The sequence below is a fragment of the Triturus cristatus genome, chromosome 4_1 (assembly GCF_964204655.1).
Source record: "Triturus cristatus chromosome 4_1, aTriCri1.1, whole genome shotgun sequence".
NCBI classification, from domain to species: Eukaryota; Metazoa; Chordata; class Amphibia; order Caudata; family Salamandridae; genus Triturus; species Triturus cristatus.
The window spans coordinates 1,072,040,513-1,072,054,793 of NC_140585.1; positions in this window are offsets into that span (position 1 = coordinate 1,072,040,513).

The window sequence follows — 14,281 nt, forward strand, 5'->3', positions numbered from 1 at the left end:
AACATGAAATGCAGACACTTTTAGCTGATGAGACTCACTCACAGTAAAAGTCTAAAACCAGGTAGTCAGAAGCGAAAATCCATGGAGATTACATTGATGGAACCCATTTCTTACAGGTGCCAACTAATGATGCTGCCAAGAACCAGCTAACAGCCATCAAACTGCTTATTTATGTGCATGGTGAGATTTGCTTAGAAAAATTGGTCTTGAAAGATCAAAATCCTTGGACCATTTCCACTAGTAGCAACTCACCTGTCTGTAAATTCTGAGAATATTCTATCAACTGCCATATCCTGAAATATGCCTGATGTTAATGTTTATCTGCAAAAGTATGACTGTTAAAATACATAGTGCAGCAGACTATTATTAATAAAAAGTAAATGACGTATTGAAATTAAACACAAACATTAATGTAAGCACCAGTGCAAATTGAGATGTGGATTTTTCATATTCTAGTCCTTGAAAAACACTACCCTTCACTGTAGTAATCACATTTAGGGCCAGATGTTCGCAAAAGTAGTTACAAATTGCACACTGCATCTTTACGACCAGTTTTGAATATTATAAGACCTATGTACGATTTAGGTTGCATCTCAAAATATTCTGTTGCAGGGGGGTCACAGAACGAACTGCTTATTGAATATTGATTAAGCATGGCTCTATTAGCAATCCCTCGTGACTGGTTAAAACACAGATGGTGACCTGCCAGAGATAGCTGACCACCATCCCTCTGTTTGCATTCCTAAATGGGTTTTAAAGCATCCTTTGTTCTTGGATTGGTATCTGGCTATAAACTGAATAGAGGAAAATGTGAGATATTACCCATAACCAAATACACCTTTAAGGATGATTTTAAGATCTCCAACTTTACCTGGAGCCCTAAACATATAAAATATCTTGGTATCTGGTTCTCTCCCTCTATAAAGACATCTATCTCTTTAAACATAGACAAATGTTCTGCCAAACTTAAAACTTTGGTCGCAAGATGGCATCCCCTTCATCTTTCTTGGTGGGGTCGTCTGGACACAATCAAAATGATGTTGTCTCCGATAGTTTTGTATATCCTTTCTAACATTCCACTTTCCATTCCATCTAAATTCTTTCAAAAGATTAATTCTATTTTGACTTCTTTTTTATGGAATGCTAAAAAACCAAGAATGGCGTTACAGAAATTAACAAGACCAAAATCTGAAGGCGGTGTCAATTTCCCCCATTTCTCCAATTATCACAAAGCCTTTCAGTTACGATAACTATCAAATTGGATCACTAATCAATCTGAAGATAAACCTCTCTGGGTGGATCTTGAGACCTCGTTTTTAGCTCCCTTTTCATTTCAGGAATATCTCTTATTTACTCGCAAACCACAAAAGCTCTCTACTCCCATAATTAAGCAATCCTGTAAACTACTATCCACTGCACCCCACTTAGTAGTACATAATTTAGACACTTTCTTCAATTCCACAATTTGGCACAATAAACAAATCCTTCTCAATAGGAAACCTATATTTTGGAAGGCTTGGAGAAATAAAGGTTTACTCTGGGGTCATCAATTTTTAGATCAGGGCACACCCATTCAATTTACACAATTACAAACTCTTTATCATTTGCCTTCTTCCTTTAACCCAGAAAGCAATACTTGATACTTATGCTAAACTCAAATCTTCACCTTCCTCACCCTCCCACCCCCTTTTCCCATGGCATAACCTTTTGCACATAAAGCCCAAAGCGTCCACCATTTATTTCCGTTTAATGGTACCTCCTGAGATCCGAGACAAAACCAAAATGGAACTCTCGTGGGAATCCGATCTGGGAACAAATTGGCCTATCTCTTTTTGGAACAGAATTTGGACAAAACTTAGGAAATCATCCAGAGCGGCCAGCACAACACAAACACTCTTCTTTATTTACAACAGATTGTATCTTACTCCCACATACCTACATAAAATACACAACACAAATCTCAACACTTGCTGGACATGTTCCCAGGTTCACGCTGATCTCCATCATATGCTTTTCACATGTCCACATGTTTTTATATGTTGGAAACAGGTCTGGCACCCAATCAACACTATATTTCACACCACAATTCCACTCTCCCCTACAAACATTTTCCTAGGTAGTTTAACACCGGACCGGAAAACAAGTCAATCTCAGTTACCACCTATTGATTTGTTAATAGCTGTAGCTTTTCAGCAAATATCAAAAAACTGGAAAGATTCCTCTAAATTGTCCTATTTAGCTTGGTGGTATGCTGTATGTCACAATCATCGCCTTGATACAGCACTCGTTCATCCTATCTCTCTTGCTACTAAACGTTCTCACCTTTGGGGCCCACTCACACAATTTCTAGACGATATCGTGAAGAAAACTCCTTTACCTGCTCCCTCACAACAAGAAGTGACCAAGCCTCCGTGACCTCCTATTGTTTATTTATAATTATGTTTAATTTATCATTTTCTATTATATATATATCTATATATATATATTTTTTTAATTTTAATTGTGTATTTTTGACATGTACTGTTATTTACGATTTCTGTGAACCTTTGCTTGTATTCACATCATCTTCTATATTATCCTTTTACTATTTTAATGAATATTATATATCGTTATTGTTCTTTATTACACCTTCATGTATTTATGTATTAACAAATAACTGCATATATGAAGTATTGTTTTTATGATCATAATAATCTTTCCAATAAACCTTTTCTTGAACTTAAAAAAGCATCCTTTGTTCCATAACGGAATCGGTGCTATTTTTAAAAACAAAGATTTCCATTGAGACTACTTCAGGGAAATCAGGCAGAGGTCCATAGTCACCTGACACGATTTGCAAACCATTATTTCATACCATTCAAAATGTAATTAATGAGGGGATGCATCACTCCCCTTGCTAATTGTAGTTTTCAGTGGACTTAATAGAGCAAAAAACTATTTTGTTTTTGGCAACCCTGTGATTTTACAGCTCATAGGATTTGTAACCATAAAATGGCTTTGTACATTTATCCCTATATTATTTATTTTAAACCACAAATTGGGGGGCATATTATCAAGGACGGCGTTAAAAATTATCACCGGTTTATTCCAATAGAAGTCCATGTTCTGTTGTGAACAATGGCTTCTATTGGAATTCTCCAGGGCATATTATCAAGCCCATTATCGCCGCTTTAGCGGCAGTTTTCTGTCGCTAAACCGGCGATGATTTTAACGCCGTCTTTGATAATATGCCCCAGGGTTTCTTGAACCTATCTCAACTTTTTTTTTATATGAGTAATTTGTACCCGTACCAACTAAAAACAATAATTTGCATGTATATAAATATCGCAGATATTTACAGAGCGAGTTCAGAGCATGCAAATTCAGTGGCGGCTGGCACGGATCGGCGATGATCAGACGCGGGGTGTAGAAAAATAAACCTACCTGTCACCGCTTCTCTCCTCTGTCGTCTCTTCACATCTGGCCGAAAAAGAAGCAGGAGGCATACAGGCTCCCCTAAGCCAATCACTACGCTGCTGTTAGCAGCGTTATTATTGGTCTGAGTGCCATGGTTCGGTACTCAGACAGTGACTATGAGCCTGTGCATGTTCTCCACCCAGGCTGTAATACAGCCTGGGTGGAGAACATGATAAGTGCGCATGACTAGTTGGCTGGACCAAGACGGCCAACCAAACCGTAATGCTCACTTACAGAGTGCGCACTACTCCTCCCCCTGCTCTTTGAGCAGAACAGCCCAGCCCCACCCCGCAACTTTCTTTTTTTACACTGCTGAAATGCAGTGGGGCAATGCTCCTTAGCGGAGGAGCAGCCACTGGCAAAATAAACCAACACTATTTGTACACATGAGCTATCACAGGCATAAATCCAAGCGCATCCCTTAGTCACAGTGGGCTGCATCAGTATTTGTGCTCTAATCACCTCCATTGTTGTCACTTTTTCCATTTTTGACATGCACCCATTCACATCTATCACAGATCTCTTACAGGGGAAGGAGCAACACACGCATTAGAGAAATGTCTGCATTACAGGCGTCATCCATTGGTTACACAAGGCTTGAGTGCTGGTACCAAAGAATGAATTTCTTTGCCGAAATTAGATGAATTAGTATAATCAATTCCATGAACTTCTTGCATGGAGGGTCATGGACCTGCTGATTTCCTGGTCTGCCATGCCCAATGTGGCCCATGAAAAAACACTGAATACTAAAGCAAATGCATGTGCCTACTTCATTAATATTTATGAAGGGCCATCTCACACACAATGAACTGGGTGTGTGCTGTCAGGCTGGCCTTTAACCTGCAACTAGCTCTCATTTTTTAATCTGGATCTACATCACTGGAATTGACACTGACACATCTGCAAACAGAAAAAAGGCACTGGTGAATCGTTTGTGATGTTCTGCAGACCTTTCAACAGCCCTCTGATTAGAAGCAATGTATTTCTTACAAACTCAGATTGGAATTTTACAGTAGTTTAAAAAAAAGTCCTCTAGATGCATAACTATTAAATCTGTGCTATGACTTCATACATTATTGGACACAATTAATTATAACATATTATTTAATAAAGCAAACCCCCTTTATGCACGAGGCCTCTTTCTCTTCAAGGCCTGGTGTTTTCCCAGAAGTCCGTGTTACGTGTGGCGGTGTTTCATGTGACAATGTACGTTGCTTGCAAGACAGTCCATATTGCATGTAAACCTGATTGCATTTAATATTAGACAATGCGTGTAAATGTCTAAAGGCCGAGATAAGTGGACTAACAGTTTGAATGGAAAGGCTAACAAGTATGAGATCAGTCTGTAGGTTTCCTGTTTGGAAACTCCATATCTTCTGACACTGTTCAAAACTAACAAGGCAGAGATAGAAAACTTTCCTTTTCTTTGGTGCATGCATTGGAGCCCTTGCTGCAAGGGAAGGAGCAGAGATCTGACTTGGAAGGAAGAAAAACAGGAGCATTCGCTTCCATGGCTTCCATTTTCTTCAGCAAATGGGCATTGTTTACAGGTCTTTGTAGCAAAGTAGGGGATGAGCACAAGTATCCCATCTTTGCTGCATAACACATCATTAGTAATAAAGGTATATGAGGTACTGGAACAGGGCACGGGATTGACACATAGACCAGTTTCTGAGGAGAGAAGTTGAAGGGCTAAATTCTGACCCGATGACAACATAAGGTAGGAAGGGAAACTATACATGACTTGGCATAATTTAGGCTTGGAAAATAAATATAGGCACATTAGTTAGATGGATGAAACCATGTAGACCCTTTCGGTATCGAATAGATTAACAGGTTATGTGTGTGCAATGAAATGTAACTGGGGCATAGGTAACATTTGCTTTGATCCAGATATTATCTGCTGCTTGTTTATGATAATATTGATTATTGTAACACACACGATTAGTAGACAAATGCGGCAAAATAAATAATCATTTGATAGTAAACTACTAACCATTATGTGCACATACTATTTGGGGTGCAACTGCTGGACTCCTTATACTATCAACTACAGATTAAAGATTCTCTGATGGGTTTGTCTGAATTCTAAAAATCAATTCTGGGCTTATAGAACATAACTCACTAGAAGAGGGTATAAAGATAGAATATCGACGGGAAAATATCGACTAGCATTAATATCGTGGTAAGAATATCGACTGTGAAAAATATCGTAATAGAAAATATCTTTGTAAAAAATATCGTTTCTTGAGAATGACAAAAATATCGTCAAGAAAAAATATCGATGAACAGAATATCGTTGATCTAAATGTCGTTTCATATAATATCGACAGAAAAATATAAGTTGTTATAAAATTTATAAAAAAATATGTATTATGTTTTTAAAAAACTTACAAAACTCCTACTAGTAATAATATGTGTTAAAAAATATTTTCTACAAAAGAATTGTTAAAATTTTAGTAGCGGGTTATTGGTATTATAGGGGATAAGGGTGGGTAGTAATTTAAAATTTGGTTTTTACAAAATTTCTAAAATATAAAAATATTAGAAAATAATTAAGAAATCGAAATTTTAATTAGAAATTTCGATTTGTTCACGAAATTAAATTTGTAATTAAATTTTAAAATTCCCAAAACAATTTTTAGGAGCGGGTTATTGGTATTATAGGGGATAAGGGTGGGTAGTAATTTAAAATTTGGTTTTTACAACATCTCTAAAATATAAAAATATTAGAAAATAATTAAGAAATCGAAATTTTAATTAGAAATTTCGAATTGTTCACCAAATTAAATTTGTAATAAAATTTTAAACTTCCCCAAAAAAATTTTAGGAGCGGGTTTTTGGTATTATAGGGGATTAGGGTGGGTAGTAATTTGAAAATGTCGTGTTTTAAAAGTGTAGAAAATATTAATAAATTAGAAATTTATCATGAAATCAAAATTTAACTTCGAAATTTTAAATTTTACATGAAATTTATTTTTTAATATTAATAAAAAATATTAAATTAATATTGAAGAAGCGTTATTTTGGTATTATAGGGTAATAGGGTATAAAAAATAATTTAGATAGAAAAATGTATATTGTTTACTAACCTGCACATTTCCTGACTTATGTTGGATTGGAGTTAGAATAGTAATTTGTTATGGTTTACTATCCAGCACTTTCCCTGACTTATGTTGGATTGGAATTAGAATAGTAATTTATTATGGTTTACTATCCAGCACTCTCCCTGACTTATGTTATGTTTGGAGTTAGAATAGTAATTTATTATGGTTTACTATCCAGCACTCTCCCTGACTTATGTTATGTTTGGAGTTAGAATCGTAATTTTTTATGGTTTACTATCCAGCACTTTCCCTGACTTATGTTGGATTGGAGTTAGAATAGTAATTTATTCTGGTTTACTATCCAGCACTCTCCCTGACTTATGTTATGTTTGGAGTTAGAATAGTAATTTATTATGGTTTACTATCCAGCACTTTCTCTGACTTATGTTGGATTGGAGTTTGAATAGTAATTTATTATGGTTTACTATCCAGCACTCTCTCTGACTTATGTTATGTTTGGAGTTAGAATAGTAATTTATTATGGTTTACTATCCAGCACTTTCCCTGACTTATGTTGGATTGGAGTTTGAATAGTAATTTATTATGGTTTACTATCCAGCACTCTCTCTGACTTATGTTGGATTGGAGTTTGAATAGTAATTTATTATGGTTTACTATCCAGCACTTTCCCTGAGTTATGTTATGTTTGGAGTTAGAATAGTAATTTATTATGGTTTACTATCCAGCACTTTCCCTGACTTATGTTATGTTTGGAGTTAGAATAGTAATTTATTCTGGTTTACTATCCAGCACTTTCCCTGACTTATGTTGGATTGGACTTTGAATAGTAAATTATTATGGTTTACAATCCAGCACTTTCCCTGATTTATGTTGGATTGGAGTTAGAATAGTAAATTATTATGGTTTACAATCCAGCACTTTCCCTGACTTATGTTGGATTGGAGTTAGAATAGTAATTTATTATGGTTTACTATCCAGCACTCTCCCTGACTTATGTTATGTTTGGAGTTAGAATAGTAATTTATTATGGTTTACTATCCAGCACTTACCCTGACTTATGTTGGATTGGAGTTAGTATAGTAATTTATTATGGTTTACTATCCAGCACTTTCCCTGAGTTATGTTATGTTTGGAGTTAGAATAGTAATTTATTATGGTTTACTATCCAGCATTTTCCCTGACTTATGTTGGATTGCAGTTAGAATAGTAAATTATTATGGTTTACAATCCAGCACTTTCCCTGATTTATGTTGGATTGGAGTTAGATTAGTAAATTATTATGGTTTACAATCCAGCACTTTCCTTGACTTATGTTTTGTTTGGAGTTAGAATAGTTAATTATAATGGTTTACTATCCACCATTTACCCTGACTTACGTAGGATTGGAGTTAGAATAGTTAATTATTATGGTTTATTATCCAGCATTATCTATTTACTATTTTTAATAAGAATAATATATGTCATGTTGTAATATTCATTTCAACAATATAAATTAAAAACATTTTTAGAACATTTTTACATACATATGACAAGTTTCTAAATTAAGAAATAACAATATTTAGATCTTTTTTTTTATTCATAGTTTAATTTGTTACTGCAAAGATTTTGAACATTTTATAAAACATTTAACATAATTTTTGTTAACAAATTATATTGCAGTTTTGTACATAAATACAGTTTCAATTATGCATACATTAGTATATTAAATTTTTATATTTTTTATAAAAATTTAATATATTACATATTTTTTATGACATTGATTTTATCACGATATGTACATAACATAAATTTACATTTTTTAACATCTGAGAAAAATATTTAACAATGAAAAACATTTTTTAATATACAATAAACAATTAATATATAATTCTATTGAACATATTAATGTATATTTTACAATATTCATTTGTTTTTTAAGAATAAAAAGTAAATTATTACTAAACATGGTAAATTTATATTTAAAGGATGGATTTAGCTATTAGGTCTAAGTATGCTAGACCTTCTATACTTGGGTGCAGTCTAGTTTTTTGCTGGAGATATTCGTACATATTTAATGTTTGTTTACTTAGTTTAGGGCGAATTTTAGAAAGGGATTGCTCAATTCTGAGTTCTTGGTAGCTTTGTTCTTTTTTAATGCTTTGGATTAGTTTGTAAAGTGTTGGTTGACTTCTTCCTAAAGTGGCTTGGAAGGCATTATGCCATCCTTCAACTGCGTTGTTAGTTTTAGCTTTCTGTGCTATTGTACTAGCATACACATTCCACCATGGAATTTGAAATTTAGGTTGTCTACGGTGGCCTGAACGATGTAATCTTCCAACCCAGGTATCTTCAAAATAGTCCAAGAAGGGAGTTAGTATTTTCTCATTGGTGCGGTAGAAAGGGCTGTCAATTAATAAATTGTAGTAGTTAGCTACTTCTGTTGTTGGTACATATGCCAATGCAATCAACTTTTTTATTTGATAAGCAAAGTGACTGTTTGTACAATATTCAATGCTTAAGGTAGATTTTTGTAAGTGCCTCCATATACTTTGGTTGTAGTGATAATAACAACCTTGTATTGAGGTATGGGGATATATCTTAAGGATAGCTTGAATCATGGCTATTTCAAAGTCAATTATAATTCTTTGAGGATAGTAATTATCTGTTATTTCTTTGATCTTTGTTAAAAGTTCAACGTAGGTAGTATTTGTTTTGTTTGGCAGCAGAGTATAAATTAGAGGGATATTTGTATCTTGGTATTCCCCATGGATGGTGTAAAGTTGATAGAAAGGTTTGGGACAAACTTTAAAAGTCCCGTCCATCATCCATGTTTCACATGATTTAAGTTTTTGCAAATTACTATTAGTAGCAAAAAGTAAAACTCGTTTGTCATGACTCTGGTTGTCATACATTAGGAATTTATCCTCATTATGTGTAATGGTATATTCAGGATATATTTTTATATCCTTAAAACTTTCTGGCGTTGGTGGAGTTGGATCTGAAGCACGTTTAGTTTTTGAAATTAATCTTTTTAAGTTGGGAATAGAAGGTAGCTGTCCTGTCACATGTTCTGGCACTTTGCTTAAAACATTTTTCAAAATACTAGTGCTTGTTTCTTGTGATCCTTTACTAGCATCTTTCAATGTTTCCAGTGCTTCTCTAACTTCCACTTCTGTTACATTTGGTGGGTGGTTATGCTCACGTACATTTACCACATTGTTATCAACAGTTGTTGCTCTACCATAGCATGCACTTGAGTAATATTTGCTACATTTCCAATGGGTCTTATTCGCTTTTACTCTTTCTTGGGTGTAGGTGTAACCCATGTAGTTCAGCATTAGTTTCCCTTTTTGCGAAGTAATGAAAGTAGCTCCAGTTGTCATGTCTAAGGTAGATCTGTGGAAAATATATATATGTATTTTTAAGAACATTGAAGACGATTTACAGAGATGTGTATAAGAGCAGGAAAAAGCGTGAACATATACTTACTATGTGGCTTCACTGGTAATTCTTTTATTCTTATTTCTCTTTCTGAATTTTCTTATTTTTAAGTTCTGTAGTAGTGTTAAAGAATAATTGAAAGACATGATTTAGTGTTATAGGTGTTTGATTTTACTTTCAGAATTGTTATACATACAGTGACTATACTTACTTGATGTAGTAGAAGATGTTGGTAGTGTAGTTGTAGATAGGTAAATAATTTTGTAGAGTCTGTGGAAAAAATAATCATTGTGTTACTTATAGTATTTGGATGATAGTAGTTGTTAACATATGAAGTAAATAGTACATTTACTTAGCAAGTTTAAATAATTTGTATCAGCTATCTAAGTAGACATGGATAAGGTAGTTTATAAATGTTTTTACATCTAATTTTTTGGTCGTTGTTGATAAGTTCAACATGTTTTGTTTTCACTCTAAAGAAGAACAGTTTTTAAATTAGGGAGTTTATCTACTTTTTGCTAAGTTCGAATGAAAAAAGCAATGGGATTTTACTTACTTGAAGTGTAGTATGACGTTTTGTAGTTGTAGTCGTAGGTTTGTATTCTCTTCTCTCAGCAAGGTAACCGTTTTTCTCCAAGTTTGTGCCAAAAATGGTAAATTACGTTAAGTGTATAATTGTTTTTATATTAGTGAGTTAATTAATGGTAGCTTTTGATTGGTTCAATTAGTGAAATTTCAAAATCATTGGTCGAGAACGTAATTTCGAATTAGAAAACCGTTATTTTCGTAAGAGTTTGTTGCATCACTATTTGTTTGTTAAAGTACATTGTAAAAAGTTTTATATGTGCTTTTTTGTTTTATATGTAAATAGTTTATATGTAGAAAATAATGAAATGTGTTTCACATTTAGGCCATCGGAGTGTATGATAGTATCAGTAAATGTAATTTTTTTTAACATATATTATATATTTTTATATCAATAAGTATTAGGAAAACTAAATAATTATATGTGTGAATAGTTTTGTAAAGTAAAATAGTAAAAACAAGTGAGTAAAATAAAAGAATCGTGCATATCGAGTTGGTAATAAAAAGACGATATTTTTTGTATATTTCTATAAGCAGATAGGTCGTCGATGTTAGTGTAGTCGATATAAATGTCTAAGGTAATGATATTTAAAATAAAGTCGATAATGTAGTAGTCGATATTTATGTTGTAGATATTAGTGTGAACGATATTAGGGTTGTCGATAAAAAAAATCGATATTTGTGTGAATTCTTGTTTAAGTGTAGGATGACGATATTAATGTAAGCGATATTTTAGTGACGATATTTATTTCTGACGATATTTATGTTAACGATATTCCATCATGGAACCCTAGAAGAGAGGTGAGAGATGCCTGAAAGTTCTTCTTTTCTCCGAAAAGAATGCATTTCCTTTTGAGACTGAAAAATGTTACCAAGCGTGACCCCAATAGTATTAAAGTGATCATAACATATCAATTGTTGCCTTTCCAGATCATTTTCTAATGGAGACGGGGCTCATGGAAGGATAGGTGCAGTCAGTATTTGAGGTAGAAATCTTCCACAAAGTACTGAGAAACAAATCATGTCTCACCACAATTCTATAGCAGCCTGATTCTTCCCTAAGTAAAATAAGCATTCAAAAGGAACATGTGCATTTTAGTACTATCAATTATCAAAACGTTTTATTTTCTCAGACACAGTTTTCATTCTTACTTTATTTCTTAAGAATAGACATTTATTTTTAACAATCCATGTGTATTTTTGCCATAGGCTTGATGCACAGTACTAGGGGGTACCTAAAAGATTTATATATACTAGACACATGCTTTTTTTCAGCAAGAGCAGTCAAAATGGTTCTTTTAATCATACTGCTCCAGTACGCTTGCATTTGAGAAGCATATCTTCAAAAATGTCAAGTGACAGCTTTTCCAACTTGGAATGAGTTCAGGTAATTATTGATATAAATCAATGATTTATTTTTGTATTCAATCCCACAGAGGGTTTGAATCAAATGTATTGCCATAGGCAATGTGGTGCCTCTCTTTTGTGAGAAAATGCATTTTAATTTCCCAGTCTGGAATGGGTTATTAACAGATGAGTGTTTTTCCTTTGCCAGAAACAGTCAGGATTTCACAGACACAGCTTGAAACAATGGATTTTCAAGCAAATCACGTTTTATAAGTCTGACTTGTAAATGAGCCAAAGCTTTACTGCTCAAATGGTTTGCCTTAAAGAAATGTTGTCAATGGCACTTGTGGACTGTAGTTGCATTACTGGAATGCCCCCACTGAGGAATGCAAAAAATGATGGATGAAATGTTTGACTAAATCTCAGCCACTTTTAATTACTTAGGGTTTATTACCAGTCCATCATTTTTAGCTCACCATGCCACCTCAGACAGGAACTATCTATATGCAAATCAGCTTTGGTCCTGCTCCAATAGGATGACTCCTTCATGAACTGCCAGGCCAGATCTCCCCTGGACTGGAACATATGCAACCCCGGACTGGTTTCAGCCTGTTGGGCTTCATCGGTAGGGTGCAGCTCAGTTCCAGCTAGTGTGGTCACAAGCATTGTCACCATGCTGAAGCACGGCAGGCTGTAACTTATTTGACAAGATAGGAGTCATGTGTGAGGTCTAGAAATGTGCACTCATTGTGGTATTCAAACATGATGGATCCTTAGAGCGAGCAAGTGTTACAGAAACATATAAAATATGGGAGTTGCAGGAAAGTCATCCTTTTTGTCCCAATCACCCCCATTTTCTGACTGATGCTGGTGGTTACTGACTCAGAAGATGCTCTGGGCTCTACTAACCAGGCCCAGGACCAGTGCTTTCTCCTCTAAAGGTATATGGTAATTGGTATGATTCTGATTGGCAAAGACAACCTACCTGTAAGTCCCCAGCATCATTATTCTTCCTAGCAAGTTTCTGACACCATGGGGGTAAATGCACTGGCATTTTAATCAGACTGGTTGTTATTGTTGTGCAGGACTAAAGGGAGCACAACAGGCCCCCAACAATATAAAAAATAAAAAAATGGGAAGTCCCATGGTCATTGAACCCAGGACCTTAAGAGAGCTTACCAAGTTTTCTAAAGTACTCCAAGCAATATACTCTACAGCTGGAGTGAAGGTTCCCCTTCTGGTCAGTGCTGACCCGTTGTAAAGCCAACAGGACCCCTACTCTTTTTTTATCTTGGCGTTCAGACCCTTTGACAAAGCCAGTAGGTATACTGTTCTTAAAATGGCGCCTTTTATATAGTGACATGACCAAAGGTCAAAGTGATTTTATAGTTAGGAATTGTAATAACATCTAAGTTTACGATTAAATAAAAAGTAGAAATTCACTGAAAAGTACAAAGGTGAAAGGGATGATAGAGTTGGGTGAAAATTTCAGTTAAAAAAATACAGTTTTAAACAAACAAATCCATTCAAATTCACCAGTTAGAGTTATCTCAAGTAACTGTAACGTGTCCTAAAGTAACTATTTAAATAACCTGCATCATACACTGCTAATTACCTACTATATTACATGACTAATGCCATCATCGTTGACGACACCGTACGTGACGATGGCACAAGGTATAGTACATAAGATAACTATAACTGTTGAATGTAATTTTTTTTAGTATAAACTGGTATGTTTTAACTGACATGCAGAACCTAAAGCATAATCTGTGAAAGCACCCTCTTTAGTAGCTATTACTCTATATTTTACTGGTGTTTAGGTCTGTAAGAAACATGTCTCTGTACACATTATTGTACTCAGCAATTTAGTTAGCCTTGAATACTATTCAAAAGAGTCCGGACCGCCGGGACGGGGCATCATCACAGGCTGCACACCCACTCAGCAGCTTAAGGTGCCACTAACTCAGTAAACCCAAAGTCACAGTCTTGTGGCGGGGTGCCTGTGCTGGCCGCAATGCTCCGGGTGCCACTAACCCTGTGCAACCCCAGTCAGCGCCACATGGCCGCAAGGCCTTGGGTGCCACTAACCCTGTGTGCAACAACTTATGGGCCCTTTATGATTGAGAACCCTGGAACGTCCGTCATCCAGTCACCACCGGCAGAGGGGAATGTGACATTGTCGGCCCCTCATGTTGGCGGAGTCACATGGCCTGTGACGCCTGTGCCGGATGGGTTCGGTGTGCATGCAAATCTGTCCTCAGGGAGTGGTTGTGACATTCTGACAACTAGACAAGTGACCTGCACACCACCAGCGAGTACGCCTGCGACGGGTAGCAATGAGGCCCCCCCTCGGAGCATAAGCAGAGTGGTCTGGCCTGCCGTACGCCAGACCAGCGCAGGGC